General features: G+C 36.1%; 1 protein-coding gene across 3 annotated transcripts in view; it reads left to right on the top strand.

Annotated features, from left to right (window-relative positions):
* The window catches only part of mef2d (myocyte enhancer factor 2d), a 266,627-nt gene that overhangs the window by 76,977 nt on the left and 167,711 nt on the right, over positions 1–21,939 (top strand). For 2 of the 3 annotated variants that reach the window (XM_051923305.1, XM_028794001.2), the window contains exon 2: positions 3,557–3,678. The exons of the other annotated variant lie outside the window; for it this stretch is intronic. The gene's annotated coding sequence lies outside the window, so the exon portion shown is untranslated. The remainder of the gene's footprint in view (positions 1–3,556; positions 3,679–21,939) is intronic. 3 annotated transcript variants of the gene reach the window in all.

Genomic DNA, 21,939 nt, shown 5'->3' on the forward strand with positions numbered 1-21,939 from the left:
AATCTCCTTGTCATCTAAAACTGTTAATTATTAAACCCCCTTTTTCTTTGTTTTCTTATCACTAGAATCCCTGAAGCCTACTAAAAAAAGTTGTGATGCCGGGCCGCTTTAAATTCCTTCACACCTCCTCATCAGCGTCTTTGTTTTCCAAATGTGTCAATCAGCAGTGCCTGCAAGCAGCCTGCTGTCCCATCCCCCAGCTGATGTTCTCCCAGCTCAAGCCTGTTTATCTGGGTATGAGGTGCCTAGAATTGTATCAGGTCATTTCAGGTCAAGAATATAAGCTGGCCCGGCATTACAACTTTTTTCGTAGGCTTCAGGGATTCTAGTGTTACCAGTTGCTGTATATATTCAAATGCATACAGTATTTATTTGATAGTATTTAAAGAATTCTGTGTTATTCTCTACCTTATAATTAGTATTTATTTGATAGTATTTAAAGAATTCTGTGTTATTCTCTACCTTATAATTAGACATTACTCTTACAGATTCAAATAAAATAATAATGTTTTAAATGAATTCTGTCATATTTCTTAAGTGACAAGGAGTGAATAGTAGTAAATAATGGTAAACTGGCACTCATTCTGACTTTGAAGGAACAGATGTGATGTCTATAGTGTGAAATACTCTTGATACTAAAGCTGTTAGCACCCATAATTCTGTATAACTCAATGCAGTAGATTATCTTTTAGCTGCTTTTTAGAATCTGTGGAAATATATATTTTGTGATAAAACAACTGTGGAATATAATTGATAAAAAGATAAAAAACATTTGTTAAAATTTCAGAGTCAGTTGTTTGCACTTCAAAAGAGATAACATATTGCTGCATCAAGCTGCAATTCTGTTCTTCCTGCAAAGCACAAAGATCAAATCAATCATGCAAAATCATGTAATCAACTTACAAAGCTACTTCTCTGGTTTTCCTGAGTGCATCTGATCATGTAATGATTTTTGTCAGCCAGTGCAGGATTATATGGTAAAGCGCTTACAGAACTCTTATTTTCATTACCCTACGCACAAATTGCAATAGGTGTTAATTCCTGTAGTTCAGTATGTTCACAAAGCTATTCTCTTTTATTAATAATTAGTCAAGTAAATTGTTTTCACTTTCTTGTGCTACCACTCATCTGTATCTGACTTGACATCTTGTGCATTCCACCAAACTAGCTAGGGAACAGTTGGTGTTCAATAAAGTTGTTTCCAGGTTTACTAGTGGTGGAGCTCCGTGGACAGGTGACAGTTCACAGCCAGCTTTTTACAGACTGGCAATAGGAAGTAACAGGGTTAATATAATTGTCATGCCTTCTTTTTCCCGGACTGCCACTAAATAACTACAGACCAGTGCCAGTCCATGGGAAACACTGTCTTAAAACATTGGGAGAAGTGAAATGTTGATGCACTGGTTCTTCTTCCGTTTATGGTCAAGCCACAGGGAAGGCTTCATAAAGTAGAAATAATGTGCTAAAGAAAAATTCTCTGCATCTGATCAGCTAGATTTGGAGATGCCGGATTGCCCACCGGATTGAAACGCTTCCTGCCTCTGTTTCAATAATTTGTATTGGGGATCTATTCACCGTCAGTAACAGCCAACTAACGTGAAAATAGGGAAATAACGCCAAATACTCAAGTTGGTGTAAACATGGTCAAGGTGAAATTAAAACAGTAATTTGTGGTTTAAGTCGCCCAGAATGTTTCTCAGTTTTAAAATTGTTGAGTTTGTGCTTTTCAGTGGGAGATTTTGAAATTTCAAAACCTTGTACAGTGTAATCTGTTCAAGATATCTTAATGAAAATTGAACTGTCTAAAGAAATTTCCTTTATGAATACCACATTTCAAGAAAATTGGTCCACTGGAGGGAAAGTTGCTTCATATGGATGGATGGATGGATGGATAGATAGACATGGGCTATTGGAATAGTTGCTACGCATATTATATTAGAATGCACCTAAAAAAGACATAGTTCGATACAGGTTAAGAGTGGATTTTGCGTACATTTTTCAAATTAATTCTTTATAAAATCAAATGTAGATGCATTGAACAAGTAAATTAGTGGCGACTATAGATATTAAATGTGTGTGTGTGTGTATATATATATATATATATATATATATATATAGTCTTTTGTAGTGAAAATCAGACAATTGATCAAAGCCTTACCAAGTAGGCGGGTATCATATGATTGCATGCTGGGTGAGCAAGGGTATCCTTGAAGACAATGGCCCCTTTTAAGACAAATGGGCAATCAGTGATGGGAGGACACAAATAGCTGGCAGAGAAAGTTGCCCCACACTTTGTCAGTGGTTCCACGGCTGGCTATTGACTCTTTGAGGGAGTTTGAAGCTGCCTTGCATCTGTAGTGTAGCAAGGGTTTTGTTTAATGTTTTTTATTTCTTCCTTGATTTTATTTTATAACCACTATTTTTGTATATTTGGCATCATTCATTTAATTTCATTTTGATTTGAAGGGTCTCTGTTTGAGATCACCTCATTATCTACCTCATGATGGAGGTCATAGAGGGACATCATATGTTTGTACTATGTCATAATACATTTTTCTTTACAGGAGCAATGCTTTTACTAAATGTTCATATTGAATTATTTTTAAAAATTGTTTAGCTTGTGGCATCACGTAATAAACATTAACCTAACCATAAACTTACATGTGATGTCATATTTTAAAACTGTCATGAATGTCTTTGTACTGTTAATAGTTACAAACTTAACTTGGTCAAATTATTGTGTTTCTGTTGCTATGACATAGCCCTGCAACTAATTAAAAAGGAAAGCGCATAGTATATCCCTTTTAAATGCATTCTGGGAAATGATTAACTAAATTGTAACTGTATGAATTCCAATAAAAGACAAAGAAGCTAATGCTGTGTTTTTTTGTTTTTTTTATAAATGAAACTGTATCAATATCAAGGGCAAAAGGCTACCCTAATCCTTCCCAATATTAGATTGAGTAATATAAGCCTGTCATATAGGGGCATCCTTGTTTCAGTTTTTCACTTGGTGGGGCAAAGGCCTTTTTAATTGAAATGTCAAAGCCAGTTACATATCTTTTCTTGTTTAAACTGAATAAAACTGTTTAAAAGACAAACATGCCCATAAAGCTAAGATGTCAGCCCTAAATGGATAATTACTCTTTACTCCTCCATGCTATTGAGTGTCTGTAAATATCTAAACAAAGAGGCTTGATGGCCAGAATGGTCTCTCATTTGTCAAATGTCTTATGTTCTTATGTAAATACACTGAAATACTGTCACCAATGTCTCTTTGTTTACTGGGGTACGTAGACACCCTGACAATATATTTTAGTTCATATAATTGTTGTTACTTGCTTTTAATATAGAAAATCCGGTAAATGTCAAGTTAATTCAACACTTTTTTCTTTATTAGCATCATTTAGATATATATTAAATGCCTGTATTAAGCCTCTGTGTTAATTTATAGAAATTACATATTTTCATTACCGTATGTAGGTAAAATAAAAAAAATGAAAAATTACACTGATTGATTTATGTTAACATGGGATCTGTCTTCTTTTGTTTTTAGTAAGAAATGGCTCCTATACATCCAGAGGAATAATTAAAGAAAGCTGCAGTTTAGAACACTTATAATTTTTTGGATTATCTTGAGCAACACTACCCACAGTTTCATGTACTAGAACTTCAGAGGTATTTTTTTTCTAAATTTTGTTTTTAGTATTTAACATAGGTTATGAAATTACAGATCCACAATTCAATTTTTATTTAAATGTAAAAAATATAAATTTAACTGATAGCTTGTTTTTATAAAAGTAATTTAGATATTAAAAATGAATCTTTTTTCTTACATTTTCAGAAGTAATTGGTAGCATTATTGTGCTTTCTTCTTTAGTTATCTGTCATTTCTCTGTCCTCTTCAAACAAGTCCCTCCATCGCATATACTCTGTAACCAGCTGGTACTTTCACTTCTGCATTTTGGGAATACAGTAGGGGAAGTTTATCAGTCAATCTGAAACTTTCAACTAACGGACTTTAGGGTGGGTTTAATGAAAGTCTCTTTGAACCCTTACCTACAAAGCCACAGAAATTTCACAATGTTCAGCTGTGGACAACCAAACATATACTGCTGTTATTTTCTGTCTGTTTTTGACCACATTGGCTACTCAAGTAGAAACCCAATACGTGTCTGTAAAACTCCACTCTGTTGTGTGTATTGTGGTGTTTTTCAGAATTACTTTTTAGTTGCTGAAAATTATTTTTCATTGTTTTTTGAATATGTGATGACTGAGTGATGATTTGTTATATGGAAACCAAATAATATTAATGTATTTTTTTACTTGTTGCATAGTAAATAAAATACAGTTAATTTTCCACACCAGAAGGTCTGATCTTGCAGTGGTTAGCAATGCTATCTCATATCTATAGGGACACAGATTCAACGCCTGCCTGGTGTCTGTGTGGTGTTAGCATGGTGTCCCATGATCATATCATGGATTTCCTTAGGGTACTCCAATTTCTTTCCACAACTCAAAAGATATTATAGCCTAGCATGAGTAAATGAGAGTTTGTATGGCTGGGTGCACTATTGTATGCTAGACTGGTTTTTGCCTTGAAACTACCCCAGCTTCCTGCAACCTTATAAAAGGAAAAAGCCAGCTCAGAATTTGAATGTGTAACTGCACTGTATATGCATCATGAAAATTAACATAAAATGTATAGGTTTATATTGGAATTTATATTTAGAAATGTATTCATAAGATTATCAAACTAATCCCAATGAGACATGCTATTTTAAAGTACACTGTTGTAACTGATGAAAAATAAAACAGTTTGACTAGACAAAATATTTTAGATTAAACATTATGTGACCTTTATCGGTGTATGTTTTTTTTTAACTTTGCCTTATTGTCTATCACATGAATTGATTTAAGACATTTTTTACCATTGTTGACATGAAACAATCTTTTGTCACCCCATACAAATCCATTTTTATAGTTCAATGACAATATTTAAGTGTTCATACATGCTCCATGTGTGCCAGCATAAGGTAGCAGAAATGTAAAACATCATAAATGAGTGCTGTAGTGAAAACACTAACTCTGTTGGTTTTACTGTTTCCAAACTTTCTGAGTTGGAATACTTTAAATGATGCAAAAAAATATTTATATATATTTTAATTACATCGCTTACATTGCTCAAAAATAAATCCATTTATAATTTTTTATACTTATTAGAGCATTGAGGAACATCAAAAGTAAACAGAAATTTTACAAATAAACAATCTCTATATAAAGAGATAATACAGTATGTCTGTTCCATGTCCATACCCGGGCATAATGTCCTCCAATGTTTACAAGAGGGAGGCTGTGTCCGATGAACAAATGGCCGGCATAAGATAGTAAACTGTGTGGTGTATATACGGCAAGTACTGCCATCAATAACAGGGCAGAAATGTCTGAACAAGAAAGGGAACAAGAACTACAAAGAAAGAGGGATGTAAGGGCTAGAGTGTCCTATGAAAAAATGCAACAAGACATACAAAGAAAAAGGGATGTTAGGCATATCAGGTGAACAGAGATTCATAAATGCACAACATGATCAAAATATACTTAGTATTGTACCGTTAAGCCCATTTTAATAAATGGATGTTTCACGATGCTAGTTTAATTCATAATGCAGGAAAGACAATGAACTCTGATATCTTGTAAACTCTGTTCTAGCTTTTTTATTATCTGTTACTTAATTAATTAAACATGTTTTGAAGATTAAATAGCATAGTTTTTATTTAATAATTTATTGAAATAACATATATGCAAAGGGAATTGCATTATAGAAACTGAAAATAGAGAAAAAGGTATTAAAAAGAAATATGTGAGTCACAACATAAATATTCCAGTGTCATTATAGTCACCTGACAGAACCCAAATGTTTAACTATTTTATCAGTTCTAATTGTGCATTTGTTTTGACACCTTTTTGGTCTTTGCATAACAGTATATCAGTTTTATACCATATTACTCATACTTTTTACTGAAATATGGTTTTAGTTATTTTGGTTTTATGTTATGCTGACAATTATGGCTGTTTTAATAACACCTTTATTCGCTAATGTTCTTTATATTATATTGTATTAAATTAAGCTTAAGTTTAAGTATTATAATCACAAGATTACATTGGTTAGCAGTGGTGAAGTACGAGAGATGTTCAAAAAGTTTCCGCACTTTGTTTTAACTCTATTTATTAAGAATTTCAAAAACAAATTATATCACTTTTCTACATAGTCACCTTTGTTTGTGATGCAATTTTCGCAGCGTTGTACCAACTTTTAATACCCAATTACTACTACTCCCGCCTTTTCAAAAACAAATTATATCACCTTTCTACATAGTCACCTTCATTTGTGATGCAATTTTCGCAGCGTCGTACCAGTCTTTAATGCTCAATTACTACTCCTCCCGCCTTCACCATTTCCAACGGAACGTCCCTCATATTTAGCGATCCTGAGAGGTAACCACAAAATCACAGCTTTGTTTTCTAGGTTATGACACTTACATTGTGCAAGGCACTTTATCGCCTTTATGGCATATGCTATATACTGTATACCCTGCTGTTCTTTCTTAAATTCTGTAAGTGCCTTGAGCATAGGAAAGGCACTATATAAATAAAATGTGTTATTATTATTATTACGATAACAATATCAATACTTCTAGATAACATGGTCACCTTTGATATAGTAAATTAATTTATTTTTACTTCTTAGATTTTCAAAATATCTAAAAAGGATATATTACTGCATTCTGACCTAATAAAAAAATTAAAAAAAAATTCACACATTATAATTGCAGAAAATATTGCATTTGAAAAAGGAGCATTATATGTTTATAAGTCATGCCAGATAAATTTTAATGTTCAAGGAGTTTTATCTGGCAAGTAAATCTCACAGAAAGCATATTGAAGTACATCTTTTGGTACAAGCAATGAATAGTGTATTGCAAACTATGTGGTGTATTAGCACAGACCTTGGTTAAATGTTACAATAGGCTAATATGCCTAAAATGTAGATCTATTTAAATTTTACTTTACTAATTTATCTCATTTTTTTAGTAGCTCTGAATCACTATAAAAATATTAAGTTTTATTCACTTTTACACATTCATTTTTTCCTTTTTCAAAGTTAAGTAAATATGCTTTTATATATATATATATATATATATATATATATATATATATATATATATATATATATATATGTATATACTATATATGATGTTCAAAATATAAATATACAATATATGTACTGCATATATAACCTATAACAGTATTTCTGCTATGTCAGTAAATAAAGGCATCCTTCCATTTATCCATTTACTAACTGTCTTTAAGCTGAATGGTAGCCAATTCTTATTTCAGCAATTAGTTTTGGTGCAACAGAGTATTTCTCTTACCAAATGATTCTATTTAATAATAAAATATAAATACAGGTTATTTAAAAACAGTTGTAATGGTAACAGGTATAATGTCTAGGTAACATTATCATTTGACAAAAATAAATTGAATTCTCAGTTACCATTATGTGTACTGCAGTAGATTTCCTTTTAGTACTTACTAGCCGTGCCCTGCGGCACCGCCCGTGTGGTAGTGAAACAGGACAAACTTTAAAAATCAATCAACAAAAAAGGTATCGCTAGCTAAGTGGAGGCAAGGTACACTCCAAATAGCAGACGTAGACTGACTCTTCATTCCGGACGTCACGCTTTCCCCTCCCCTTGGCCCGCAGCCTCTGTCTCAGATTACCGCAAATATATTGCTCCTGGAAGTGAACTATGATTCTTAGCTTGATGAGAGAAGTTGCAAAATCAACCAGAATGTTCAAGCAAGTGATAGAAAAAAATCTGATCTAAAACCGTTAAGTAGTTCTCTTGTGAAAAGTGGACATACAGATAGACAGACAGACAGACATTGGATTTTATATATACAGAGATGAAAAGAAGATCCAAAGTCTTGATTGGTGAGGAGGTTCAGGACTGAGCTGTTTGGAAAAGGTTGATTAAGCACATTGACCGCTCATAGAACTGGGGAAAGATGAAAAGGAAGAAGAAGAAGTTATATGTAGTCCCCCTTTAAAGTCTGCAGATGTGAATTTTGTTGCAAAGCTGTGCTTGAAGTAGATATACATAAGTCCTGTTACACTGTGTGTTACTCTGATGTATTAACATGAAGAGCGAGGAGCACATACATTTATGTGTTTCAAAAGATTATGTGGCTTCTCCATTAGAAACTCAAGCACCTCTATATAAAACAAACATTTCTCCCTTGGAGTTTGCAGGATTACGATGGGAGAGTTGGGTGTTGGGGAGCATCCCCTTAATATTGTAAAGTGCAGAACAGCAAGTTACCATAATATTAATAAATATCAACAAATAAAAAATGTGTCTGATAATTTTCTTTTTCCTATAACATTACCAAATTTCAATCAAATCTGTCAGTGCATTTTTGAGATTTTGGGGTATTTTGTTTTTCTTTTGTAAGCAAAGGGTTTTTATACCTAAATATTGAATATCTGCTGGAGAAAATGTACCATCCAAATTTCAGCTTTTTAACTAAATGGGAAATATTGTTTTTCTTGATGAGTGAGTGATTTACATATATAAATAGATTATATACTGTATTGTTTATAATAGACAAGTGGCTATATTTATGGCAATTTGGCAGTCCAAACTTTAGTATATAATGGAGTTACATTTTACTGCAATTATGGCAAAGGTCATAACAAAAACAATTGAGATGCCAAAAGGGAACATAATTTGGGTGGAACACTTTTCCACAGTCTCACATTTTCCAAGACAAGAGGTTTTAGTATTGTACATTTTAGTTAGACCATATTAACTGCATTAACAAGCCTTTAATATCATTTTTATGTAGGTATATTAGCCACAAGTCACAATAAATATGTTCATCATAATTTTAGCAAACTAAAATAATACTGTATTCTACATATGTATATGTAATGTTTGAAGTAATGTAGAAATCTACACCTAAACCAATTCCTCTAAAAAGGCACAAACTTTCCATATAAATGTCAGTATTTCATACATTAAATATATTAAATATGCATCACAAAAGAAAAATATTCAGTGCAACTATGAAAAAATCCATATTACTAACCGAGAATGCTAAACCGGATGGACGCAGGGACATCTGGCCATGGGCCGTAGCCGCAAAAAGACGTACTGCGCAGGCGCACCAAGAAATGAGGCGCCGCGAGAGGCGGACAAGACCACAGAAAAAAGGAGTGAGCACGCACCAAGAAATGAGGCGCCGCGAGAGGCGGACAAGACCACAGAAAAAAGGAGTGAGCACAGAAAAAAGGAGTCAAACGCAGGCGACGCACACAGCGCCGCACGAGCAAAACACACACACCTAACACACACACACAAGCAACGGACGGGACACACACAAAGAGGAGGATTTAATCCCATTGCACACGAAACGGGACGCACACAAAGAGGAGGATTCAACAAGCCACAAGCACACAAAAAAAAAGAAGCCGCGAGCACCACACAAAGCCCATTGGACACGAAACGGGACAGACTACGGACATAGCAAACGAAACGTACACAAAAACGACGATTCAGACCCACGACCAAAGTAACATAAATAACAAATGACACACAAAGCCCCATTTCTAAATGAACCGTCCGTATTAAACATACGTCATCTCAACACGTTCACAATATGCAGCATAGGTAGATCTCATTACAATGAGGCACTATTTACCGTTCAACCGCAGAAAAAGCTCCATATTAACAGTGAGTGCGATCCTCCTTATTACTTATCCATATTTCTCACGCTCAAGAACAAACAAGTCATGAATTCACGATCACAGGTACAAAACGATACCGCTCGGATAACGGGACCAAACACAATTCACACTATGCAGCATAGGTGGATCTCATTAAAATAAGGCACTATTAACCGTTCAACCGCAGAAAAGGCTCCATATTAACAGTGAGTGCAATACTCCTTATTACTTATCCGTAATTCTAGAAGAAAAAATGTCTTGGCTCAAAAAACGCAAAGCTCAACTAAAGCTTCTAACTAACGATGTACCTAAAAGTAAAAACTTTATGAACTGCATTAGATCCTACAATAGTTCATTTGCTTTTGCATCTACCGGAGTAAATATCAGGCCAACAAAAGGCAATGGCCCATACTGCTTTCGCATATGTGCACAAATACTGCATCGCATTGGAACAGTGCACCCTGAAACAAATCAACAACGCAAATATGCACAAATCTACATCCTAGATCCACATGACGCAATCTATCAATCAAAGTGCTGCATCGCAACAGGCACGGATTCAAAACGAAACACCTCCCGTCTCAGACATACGTTAACGGCAAGAAAGGCTACAACGGGCTTCTCACACAGCACAGGCAAATCGAATACAGCTCCAAAACAACACGTCCCAAATACTACACATGCAACGACATAGCAAACGAAACGTACACAAAAACGACGATTCAGACCCACGACCACAGTAACATAAATAACAAATGACACACAAAGCCACATTTCTAAATGAACCGTCCGTATTAAACATACGTCATCTCAACACGTTCACAATATGCAGCATAGGTAGATCTCATTACAATGAGGCACTATTAACCGTTCAACCGCAGAAAAAGCTCCATATTAAAAGTGAGTGCGATCCTCCTTATTACTTATCCATATTTCTCACGCTCAAGAACAAACAAGTCATGAATTCACGATCACAGGTACAAAACGATAACGCTCAGATAACGGGACCAAACACAATTCACACTATGCAGCATAGGTGGATCTCATTACAATAAGGCACTATTAACCGTTCAACCGCAGAAAAGGCTCCATATTAACAGTGAGTGCAATACTCCTTATTACTTATCCATAATTCTAGAACAAAAAATGTCTCGGCTCCAAAAACGCAAAGCTCAACTAAAGCTTCTAACTAACGATGTACCTAAAAGTAAAAACTTTATGAACTGCATTAGATCCTACAATAATTCATTTGCTTTTGCATCTACCGGAGTAAATATCAGGCCAACAAAAGGCAATGGCCCATACTGCTTTCGCATATGTGCACAAATACTGCATCGCATTGGAACAGTGCACCCTGAAACAAATCAACAACGCAAATATGCACAAATCTACATCCTAGATCCACATGACGCAATCTATCAATCAAAGTGCTGCATCGCAACAGGCACGGATTCAAAACGAAACACCTCCCGTCTCAGACATACGTTAACGGCAAGGAAGGCTACAACGGGCTTCTCACACAGCACAGGCAAATCGAATACAGCTCCAAAACAACATGTCCCAAATACTACACATGCAACAACGCGCCTCTCAAACGGCACAAGCAAAACATACACCAGGAAAATTCATTCGGATTAATGAATGTCATTTGCAATCATTGTCATTCAGTTCACTTCCCTGAAGAAACAACTGGCAATACAAGTTATACATTTACACGTTGTTGTCAAAAGGGACAAATTAGACTGCCTCCTTTACATTCATATACTGAATATCTACAGAAGCTTCTAACTAACGATGTACCTGAAAGTGAAATCTTTATCAACTGCATTAGATCCTACAAATCGGTATCCACTATGAACATTAACGGTGGCACTGCACGTGACATCCGTCTTGCAAAAATGTTAATTATTGATGAATGTACAATGGCATCCAGTCACTTACTCAACACCATTCATAAACTTCTACAAACGTTTTATGAATAATAATATTCGCTTTGGAGGAAAGGTACTTTTATTAGGAGGAGACTTTAGACAGTGCTTAGCTATTCTTCCACATGCCATGCGCTCAGCTATTGTTCAGTGCACCTTAAAATACGCAGACAATTGGCATTGCTTTCAAAAGATACAGTTAGTAAAAAAGATACGATGTCCAGAACCAGATCATAACAATTGCTTATTACAACTGGGAGATGGTACACTCACCAATACAGATGGACTTCACCCACATATTATTACAATTCCTCAAGCCTTTATCTGCGACGACTTAGTTACAAACAGATTTGGAACAGCAATCTCATTAGACCAAATGCCCCTTTTAACAAAACGCACTATATTATGTCCAAAAAATATTAATGTGGAAAACATAAATACCCAAGTCATTCCATTACTTCCTGGAGAGACACAACTCTTTCTAAGCTCTGACAAACTTGACTCTGATCACAACAATAACCATCTTCATTGACATTACAAGTTCTGACCTGGAATTACCTTTTACACTTAAACGGCGTGTACAAAGAAATTTTCCAATTAACCTTTACACTGTGCCACACACTTTATTGTTTGCTTTCTATTTGCATCATCTACACCTTCACACTATTCTATATCTCATTCATACATCACGCTCTTTGTCATTCCCAACACCAGGGGTTGGCGAGCGAAGCGAGCAGGGGGCAGAGCCCCCTAGTTATTTGTCTGAATTATAAAAGTTTTTTTTTTTCTTTACCTATCTTGAAGAGATATAGGAATTTTATTTTTTCTGGCCTCATGGTGTGGCCTATTTAATCTGATGTTTTAGTATTATTGGCAGCTCTCAGTATTTTCATGTTTCTTTTTTTCTTCAGTGTTCATATGGAAAGTTAAATAAATTACACCATTTCCAAATGCATTATTTTAATATATGGCTGTTATGTTTAGCATTTTTTTGTTTTCAGTTACCATTATAAGTGTAACCTGTATGAATTATTCATGTCTTCTATAAAAAGGCAAAATCTGGTAAAGACTTAACATAAAATGTGAACTTCATCTCTCCCTTGCATACATAGACAATTTGTGGCCTATCTAACTCCCTGACCCCTTATTTTATTTTATTATGTACATAGAAATGGGAGTTTTTTTATATGTTTAGGGCAGCATGGTGGCACACTGGTACTGCTTCCTGATAAATCCAGAATCTCTGTTTTGACCCTGTGCCCTAGTCATTGTGCCATTCTCCCTGTGTTTATGCATCTTTTTCTCTTGTTGCAGATGATTTCTTCTCACATCCCAAAAGACATCTGTTTTATCAATTTTCTATTCCAAATTAACACTATGTGAGTTCTATCCGTGTGTGATTGGGTCCTTCAATGTCATTTAAGGGTCTGGACACTACTTTGCATTCATGATAGGCTCTGCACCACTGATTGGACTGAAAGGATTTAAAAATGTTATGTTTTAAATTGTATATTATGTCACATTCACCATTTTCCCTATGTGTATATGCCACTCAAGTTACGTTAAGTAGTAATTCCAACTGGCCCTATGTGAATCTTTGTGGGATTGTTTGCATGAGTGAACCTTTTTCAGAGCAGGTTTCTAAATTGCACCTTTACTGCTAGGATACACTCCAGCCCCGTGAACACCTAGTTATATATAAAAATGTTTTTGAGAATGTTATGTAATGTTATTTGTATACAGTGAACCCTCGTTTATCACGGTTAATCTGTTCCAGACTCTACCGCAATAAATGAATTTTCGCGAAGTAGGATTCTTTATTTATAAATCGAATATTTTCGCAGTTAGAGTATAGAAAACCTGTTTACGACCTTCTAAATACGTTTTTCTAACATTATTAGAGCCCTCTAGACATGAAATAACACCCTTTAGTCACCATTACACTCGTATTACCCAATATATTAGACAAAATAAGAGAAAATAAGACATATTAGACGTTACAAATATCATATTATTATTATTGTACTGTACATTTAATTCCACACACACACAGTTCTTACACACAACCACTAACTAATGAAGGCATGAGCTCAGTAGGAGAGTCTTCAGGTTGTAAGCTGGAGCTCTGATCGCACCCTCAGAGGACACAGACGCTCCTGGGAAAACTCCTGAAACAGCCGACAGTCTACCTTCACATTACTCCTTACCCTTCTTACTTGTGCTATAACGTGCGATAAATCTCTCACGCGGTACTCCGCTTATTTAAAAGTATTGTGCAGCGCCTCTCAACTTTGGAATTGGTTGTTTTGTTTCTCTCTCTCTCTCTCAGACATTCTCTGCTCCTGGCGGAACTGTCATCTCTGACTTGTCAGAGCACGTTTAAACTTTTGAAAAGAGACAAATGTTTGTTTGCAGTGCTTTGAATAAAGTTCTTTTTTTTCTACAACCTCCTGTGTCTCTGTGCAAATCTGTGACCCAAGCGTGACAAGGTGGTGCAGTATCTTCAGCAGGTGCGTCGTTGTCTTCTTCCGCTGAAGGAGTACTAGGAGTAGGCAGTGGGTGTCTGGGTGCGCGACTGAAGAACATCTTGATATGCAGTTGCTGGTGCTGTCTTTTCATTTGCGTGAGGAGGCTTTTGTAAGGTATTGCCATCTTTGATCATATCCAAGAGTTTCACCTTCTCCTGGATGGTAAGCATCTTCCTCTGGCGCTTAGTTTCATTGTCAGAAGGCTTAGAAAAAGCAGCACGTTTAGGAGCCATCGTGGGGCTTAGATAAAAGTTCTCAGAAAGCGCACGCATAGTGACATAAGCGTGTATGAGAAAAAATCGCGATAGAGTGAAGCCGCAAAAGTCGAAGTGTGATATAGCAAGGGATCACTATAGTGACTTCTTACTTGTGCTCAAGCAACAGCAGCATGACTTTTTTTTAATAAATGCTTCATCCCAGAAATAACAGATGCTGTTGGTTGGAATACATTTGAGTAAAATAATATTAGCCGTCAAAATATATGCAATATCATGGTGTGCAAAAAATAAGTTGTAAAAATGTCCATAGCAAAGGGTCTTCCTGGATCATTCTTATTTGAAATGTTCAAATGGCTGTCAAAAAGCTGGCTCTATTGTTAGAACCTACAAATGTGTGAGCACCAGCAGGCTCCTAACAGTAGATTTCTTCAGAAAATATGTGTGAATATGTGTGAACATCATTCCTTAACCTCCTCATTGTGACTTGGGCTCGGAATTCTATGCAAAAATGGTTATTCTTTAGTTACACGCAGGGTGATGTGTAATGATCCGCTGTATAGTGCAAAAAATTCTCAGGACAGTATTATGCAGCCATCTAGTGGATAAAAATAGCCTCATTCTGCTAGAAATCATGAATATTTCTATGCATTCTGTCAGTTTATAGTAGCTCATCAATATTCATGAGGGAGTGGAGCTTTATACCTGAAAAATAATGGCAAACAAAAAAGCACAAAACAGTTTGTCGATGGTAGTCTGGTGGAGAAAATAGTTGTTGAAATGAACTGGTATGCTCAGGAATATCAGAAAAGTCACCAAATAAACCATTTGTTTGTTGCTGTCACTGGCAGCCTGTCACTCCAAATGACATGTGGGTGTTTTATTACTGTACTGTTACTACTACAAGGCATAGTGAGTAAACCAGTCAGGGCTGATCCACAAACTGGTGGTTGCATGCACCCATTTTCGGCAGAGTTATGAGTGAATGTCATTTTTCACTCATTATGAAATAGTGAGCCTGTAAACTGTACAAATTGTGGGATCTGTATCAGGTGATCATCAAATATATACAGAAGGTATATGCTCCTGATTGTGACATAAGTATTGATGAAAGTCTCATGGGTTACAAGGAAAGGATGTTGTGGATACAGTACATCACATCAAAACAGGCAAGATTCAGTATCAAGTTCTACTTGCTGTGCAAGTCAAGTCCTAGGTATATCTGGAATTCAATACTTTACACCAGTAGAGGAACTAAGTGGGGCAGCAAGTACTATCAATACAGGGTCGCTGCATTATCTGTGCTGTAACTGCTGGACCGTTTGCTTGATCAAGGTTACTGTAAAATGGTGGACAATTTCTGTACCTCACCTGGGGCCTCATGTATAACTCCGTGCATAGAACTCACACTATAACATGGCGTAAGCACAAAAGTGGAAATGTTCGTACACAAAAAAATCCAGATGCATAAATCTGTGTTAATGCCAACTTCCACGTACTTACGGTACATACATCCCGGTCAGTGTGAAAAGTAACACATGTGCACGCGCCTGCTGTGCTGCCCCAACTCCTCCCAGAATTACGCCTCTTTGAATATGCAAATCAATATAAATAGCCCTTAAGCTCAGCCTTCTGTGAAAAAACAATGGCAAAAGCACGAGGGAAAATAGAAGAATTTCAGCGAATACCAAGTGGAGGCAAGGAAAACATACAATTTGTTGTTTTAAACAGTGGTATAAACAACAAAAGGAAGTTGATCGAGTGACATAGCGTGTCGGAGAAACTCGAAAGCTCAAGTTCACAAAGTCGCACGGTGCCGAAATAAAAAAAAAGTTGTCACATATCAAAGCCGCCGTGAAAAGGCGAGTCGTAGCCCACCGTCTGAGTGTCATATGAAAGCTTATTAGGGTACAGAGAAAAAAAAAAGGCACACAGTGGGAAAATAGCATGAAATGTCAACTTTAATCTCGAAATTTCCACTTTAATCACATAGTTTATTTTGTCATTAAAGTAGGACATCATAAACTTCATCTTAAAATCGTTTAATTTACTAGTTTCTCAAATCCCATCGTAACTAAAGTAGCATGTTAAATGCTTTATTTTGTATTTGATCTTCTATGTGCTCTATGTGTGTGAATCACTATGTGCTTCCAGGCTTTCTCTTCCTCCGACAGGACACAGAATCCATTACATTCGTAATACAGTATTACAGCTCTCTGAATAATTAAAATACTGAGATGTATACGTGATATCATTTTCATGATGATAGGAGTTAAAGCATGTTATTAAATATGGGAACAAGGTGGCACAGTGATTGTTCATGTCTCACGCAAGATGCTTACTGCGCCATGCGTGACTTTCGATGAAATACTTTATTGTAGCAGTACTGTCTCTTTCAAACATACTAACCCCCAATTCCTGTCCTTACTTTTCTTTCTCCAAATACCCAATCGCCATAAAATCAGGTCTGTAATAGACGTTAATCCATCTATAAGCTTAGAACGCCGATTCTTCAAAACTTTTAAGGAACATTGAAATATCTTCATAGTACTTGTTTAATTATTCTGTCCATCTATCCTTCCAGTGTCACGTCAGCACCAGCAAGAATACAGCACGAGGCAGGAACAATCCGTGAACGCTGCAGCACCGTGTCCTCACATGTTTAATTATTAACAATATAGATTATTTAAATGAAGATAAAGTTTAATCTGTATAATATAATAAACATATTTTGCTGCATTTCATCTTAAAAATGATATTGTCATCATATGTAAATATGCGCTTTATAAAGTGGCTCAGGTTGTGCAATATTATAACTGTAGTGCAAGTTTACAGTGAGGTAATCTATAATAATAAAAGGCAAAGCCCTCACTGACTGACTGACTGACTCACTGACTCACTCATCACTAATTCTCCAACTTCCCGTGTAGGTGGAAGGCTGAAATTTGGCAGGCTCATTCCTTACAGCTTACTTACAAAAGTTAGGCAGGTTTCATTTCGAAATTCAAAGCGTAATGGTCATAACTGGAACATATTTTTTGTCCATACACTGTAATGGAGGAGGCGGAGTCACGTATCGCGTCATCACGCCTCCTACGTAATCACGTGAACGAAAAACAAGGAAGAGATTTACAGCACGAGTCGCACGCGGGAACGAAGGTAAATGACGTTAATTTTTGACTGTCTTTTAATACTGTGTAAGCATACATATTAACACATGTGCAATTAAACGTGTGCATTTACGGGGTGATTTCTCAGGCTTAAAAGCTCACCTTTTATCAAACGCGGGAACAAAGGTAACTGACGTTGTTCACTGTCTTTTAATACTGTGTAACCATACATATTAACACATGTCCAATTAAACGTGTGCATTTACGGGGTGATTTCTCAGGCTTAAAAGCTCGCCTTTTACTAAAAAGGTAAATGCAAAACTATTTTCAATCAGTTTATTGAAACGCTCCCGTTAAGGATTGCAATAACATATTCGCGAGATAAAAGAACGAAGTGGGGGGAAATGGAGGAACAGCCGCAAACAGCGAAGAGCAAAAAATTAATTAAACAATTGAGAACGGAGCGAGTTAAGCATACAAACATGTTCATAAGGGAAACAAAGCACGGTGTAAAACGTAACTTTAAATTAAGTTTATACAAACGCTCCCGCTGCGGATTGCAATAACATATTCGCGAGATAAAAGTTTAATGAGAAGACACGACGTATAAACGAACCACACGCCGTGGCGCAACGTTAGGGGGCAACAGTTTCAACCATTCTATGATCTGCTTCTCGCAACTGAAAGATGGCACATGGCGGATGTTAGCCGACTTGCTGACCGCAACGTTAGGGGCTTCAACTATGGCGCTGACGCCACATCTCAGTGCCAACACTTTGCAGACTGTAGTTAAAAGACACGCCCTCCTCACTGGACAGTTAAAAAACACCAATCAAACTAACGATGACATCAAGTATTACCCAATCAAAAAGTAGGAAAGGAGGCATCTTCATAAAATGCGTGTGGGATGATTTGCATGAGACGCTGCTTTAAAAAAAAAATGATAAAAAAAATACGGGATAAATCCCGTCCAGTATTGATTCAAAACGGGACGCGCAATTTCATTCTCAAACGCGCCACGATTCCGTATTTTAAAGGACGGGTGGCAACCCTACAGTGCCAGGTAACCACCCATACAATCAGATTGTGATTCAGACTAGGAATGCAATGAATGTAATTACCCGATCTACATACAAGGCGAAAGTCTTGCAACATTCAAAGATGATGGTTTGGGATAAGTACACCATACAACATAAAAGAGCTTATGAAGCCTTGAACCGAAAAAAGCAAGATCTCAGAGATCGTAAAAAAAAAAAATAGGAGGTAATGTCGTTTTACTCGCTGTACATTTTAGTCAAACATTACCAGTTATTCCACGAGGGAGACCAGCAGATGAAACTCAACGCGTGTTTAAAATCCATGCTTCTCCCACGCTCGGTTATATGTCGCGTGTTCTCCGGTAGGTGCACCAAAAAAATGTATACATTTAAGCATGTAATTGGCAAACAAAAAATTAGGTATACCCGAAGGCACTGCAGTAGTACTTAATGTAACTTTACTTCTTAAATGTTAATGTTTTACTGTTTAATAATTTATACGCTTCTTATATGTTGTTCAAATTCTTTTATCAAAATACCACTGACAGCGCAATGCACGATAACATGGAGTGAATACACCATACGCATCCGCCCACGGCTGCCCTGCTGTGCGCAGATAGGAGTTGATTCTACAATAAAATAAAATAAAGATAAAAAGAGTAAAACAATCATCACCCATAAAGCGGATAGTAGACGTGACGTACTATATGTGTACCACATTTCAAGTGTATAGGTGAAACGGTTTGCGAGCTACAGGTCATTTAAAATCCTGGACAGACACACAAATTGCCACGGTAGCAAAATTACAGAAGAAGATTTAACTGTTTAATAATTTATATTTATATGAAATGTGCTTCTTATATATTACTTCATATTCTCATATGATAATGATGTTAATGTTTATATTGATTTCTGTGTTATTAAAACTGCATGTATGTGTATATATGTATATATATATATATATATATGTATATATATATATATATATATATATATACTACCAAAATACCCGCGCTTCGCAGCGGAGAAGTAGTGTGTTAAACAAGTTATGAAAAAAAAAGGAAACATTTTAAAAATAACGTAACATGATTGTCAATGAAAGCCCGTTTCAGTCAGTAAGTCTTATGTGTGTGTTTATGTATGTGTGTATATATATGTAGATGTGTATATGTAGATATATGTATATGTATATAAATGTTTATGTGTGTGTGTATATTATATATATAATATATATATATATATAAAAGACAGCAACAGTTATAACAATGACAACACAATTACATTGACAATCATGTTACGTTATTTTTAAAATTTTTCCTTTTTTTTTTCATAACCTCTTTAACGCAGCGGGTATTTTGCTAGTTGTACTAATAAGTACAAACAGTTCTACAAGGAGCACTTGATGGACTGATTGAGTGCGTTTATAGTTCTTGGAATGAAACTGTTTCTGAACCGCGAGGTCCGTACAGGAAAGGCTGTGAGAGTAGTTCAAATAGGCAGCATGGCTGAGGCAGTGTGTGCTTGATGCTGTATACTGAAAAGTAACTGTTTAAAGTTCCAGATGCAAAATTGTCCCCATAAATACTTGTAAAAGCTAAAGTAAATAAGGTTTTGTAGTTTGATATTTATGGAAGGAGGAGAGCTGCTTCCATTTCCATCCTAAACAAGAAAGCTTATATTTTTACACAACATTTGTCTTCTTACAGGTTGGCATATGTTAATTGCTTATATGTGGTCTTGCAAACTTGTGTTTGCTGCTGTGCACCTTTAAATATCTATGGTGTAGAGCAAGTAGAAGCAGGACTGTCTCTGTACTAACGCTCTGTATTATTTATAATGTTGTTAACCTCTCAGCTTATGGTGCCACACACCTTTAAACTCCCACTGCAGAACAAGAAAAAACATGTTTAAATATATTGTTTCTGGTAATTTTATACCATTATTTTTAATGCAGTGTATATTTACAAATGTCTACTCGGTTGCATGTACAGTACTTTCCTTCGTAGTAAAATGTGTATATGTGAAGCAGGTTGTTATATATGGCGGAATTAACACTTGTTGGCTGTATTTCAGAGGCAGTTTTATTGTTGCAGATGTGTGGGTGCCATTCTTGAAAACAAAACCTAGCACTTTTTTGTGATTGCACCACTAACAAAACAAATGTATTGTGCTGATCCTGATTCATTTTCCAGCATGGGTCTAGTATACTTTCTCTTTAGGTCCTAATGTATCGCTGTCACATGCCTGTGTTGCTCAACTTTAGCCTTGTACGTTGTCCAGCAAGTTGTCTTCTTAGAAGATGCCAAAGTAATCCAATGCTTTTAAAGACTTAGCTCATTTACAGTTAGGTCCATAAATATTTGGACAGAGACAACTTTTTTCTAATTTTGGTTTTGTACATTACCACTATGAATTTTAAATGAAACAACTCAGATGCAGTTGAAGTGCAGACTTTCAGCTTTAATTCAGTGGGGTGAACAAAACGATTGCATAAAAATGTGAGGCAACTAAAGCATTTTTTAACACAATCCCTTCATTTCAGGGGATCAAAAGTAATTGGACAAATTAAATAACTGGAAATAAAATGTTCATTTCTAATACTTGGTTGAAAACCCTTTGCTGGCAATGACAGCCTGAAGTCTTGAACTCATGGACATCACCAGATGCTGGGTTTCCTCCTTTTTAATGCTCTGCCAGGCCTTTACTGCAGCAGCTTTCAGTTGCTGTTTGTTTGTGGGCCTTTCTGTCTGAAGTTTAGTCCTCAACAAGTGAAATGCATGCTCAATTGGGTTAAGATCAGGTGACTGACTTGACCATTCAAGAATTTTCCACTTCTTTCCTTTAATAAACTCCTGGGTTGCTTTGGCTGTATGTTTTGTGTCATTTTCCATCTGTATCATGAAACGCCGCCCAATCAATTTGACTGCATTTAGCTGGATTTGAGCAGACAGTATGTCTCTGAACACCTCAGAATTCATTTGGCTGCTTCTGTCCTGTGTCACATCATCAATAAACACTAGTGTCCCAGTGCCACTGGCAGCCATGCACACCCAAGCCATCACACTGCCTCCACCGTGTTTTACAGATGATGTGGTATGCATTGGATAATGAGCAGTTCCACACCTTCTCCATACTTTTTTCTTGCCATCATTCTGGTAGAGGTTGATTTTGGTTTCATCTGTCCAAAGAATGTTTTTCCAGAACTGTGCTGTCTTTTTTAGATGTTCTTTAGCAAAGTCCAATCTACCCTTTCTATTCTTGAGGCTTATGAGTGGCTTGCACCTTGCATTGCACCCTCTGTATTTACTTTCATGCAGTCTTCTCTTTATGG

The sequence above is a fragment of the Erpetoichthys calabaricus genome, chromosome 2, assembly GCF_900747795.2.
Source record: "Erpetoichthys calabaricus chromosome 2, fErpCal1.3, whole genome shotgun sequence".
Lineage (NCBI taxonomy): Eukaryota > Metazoa > Chordata > Cladistia > Polypteriformes > Polypteridae > Erpetoichthys > Erpetoichthys calabaricus.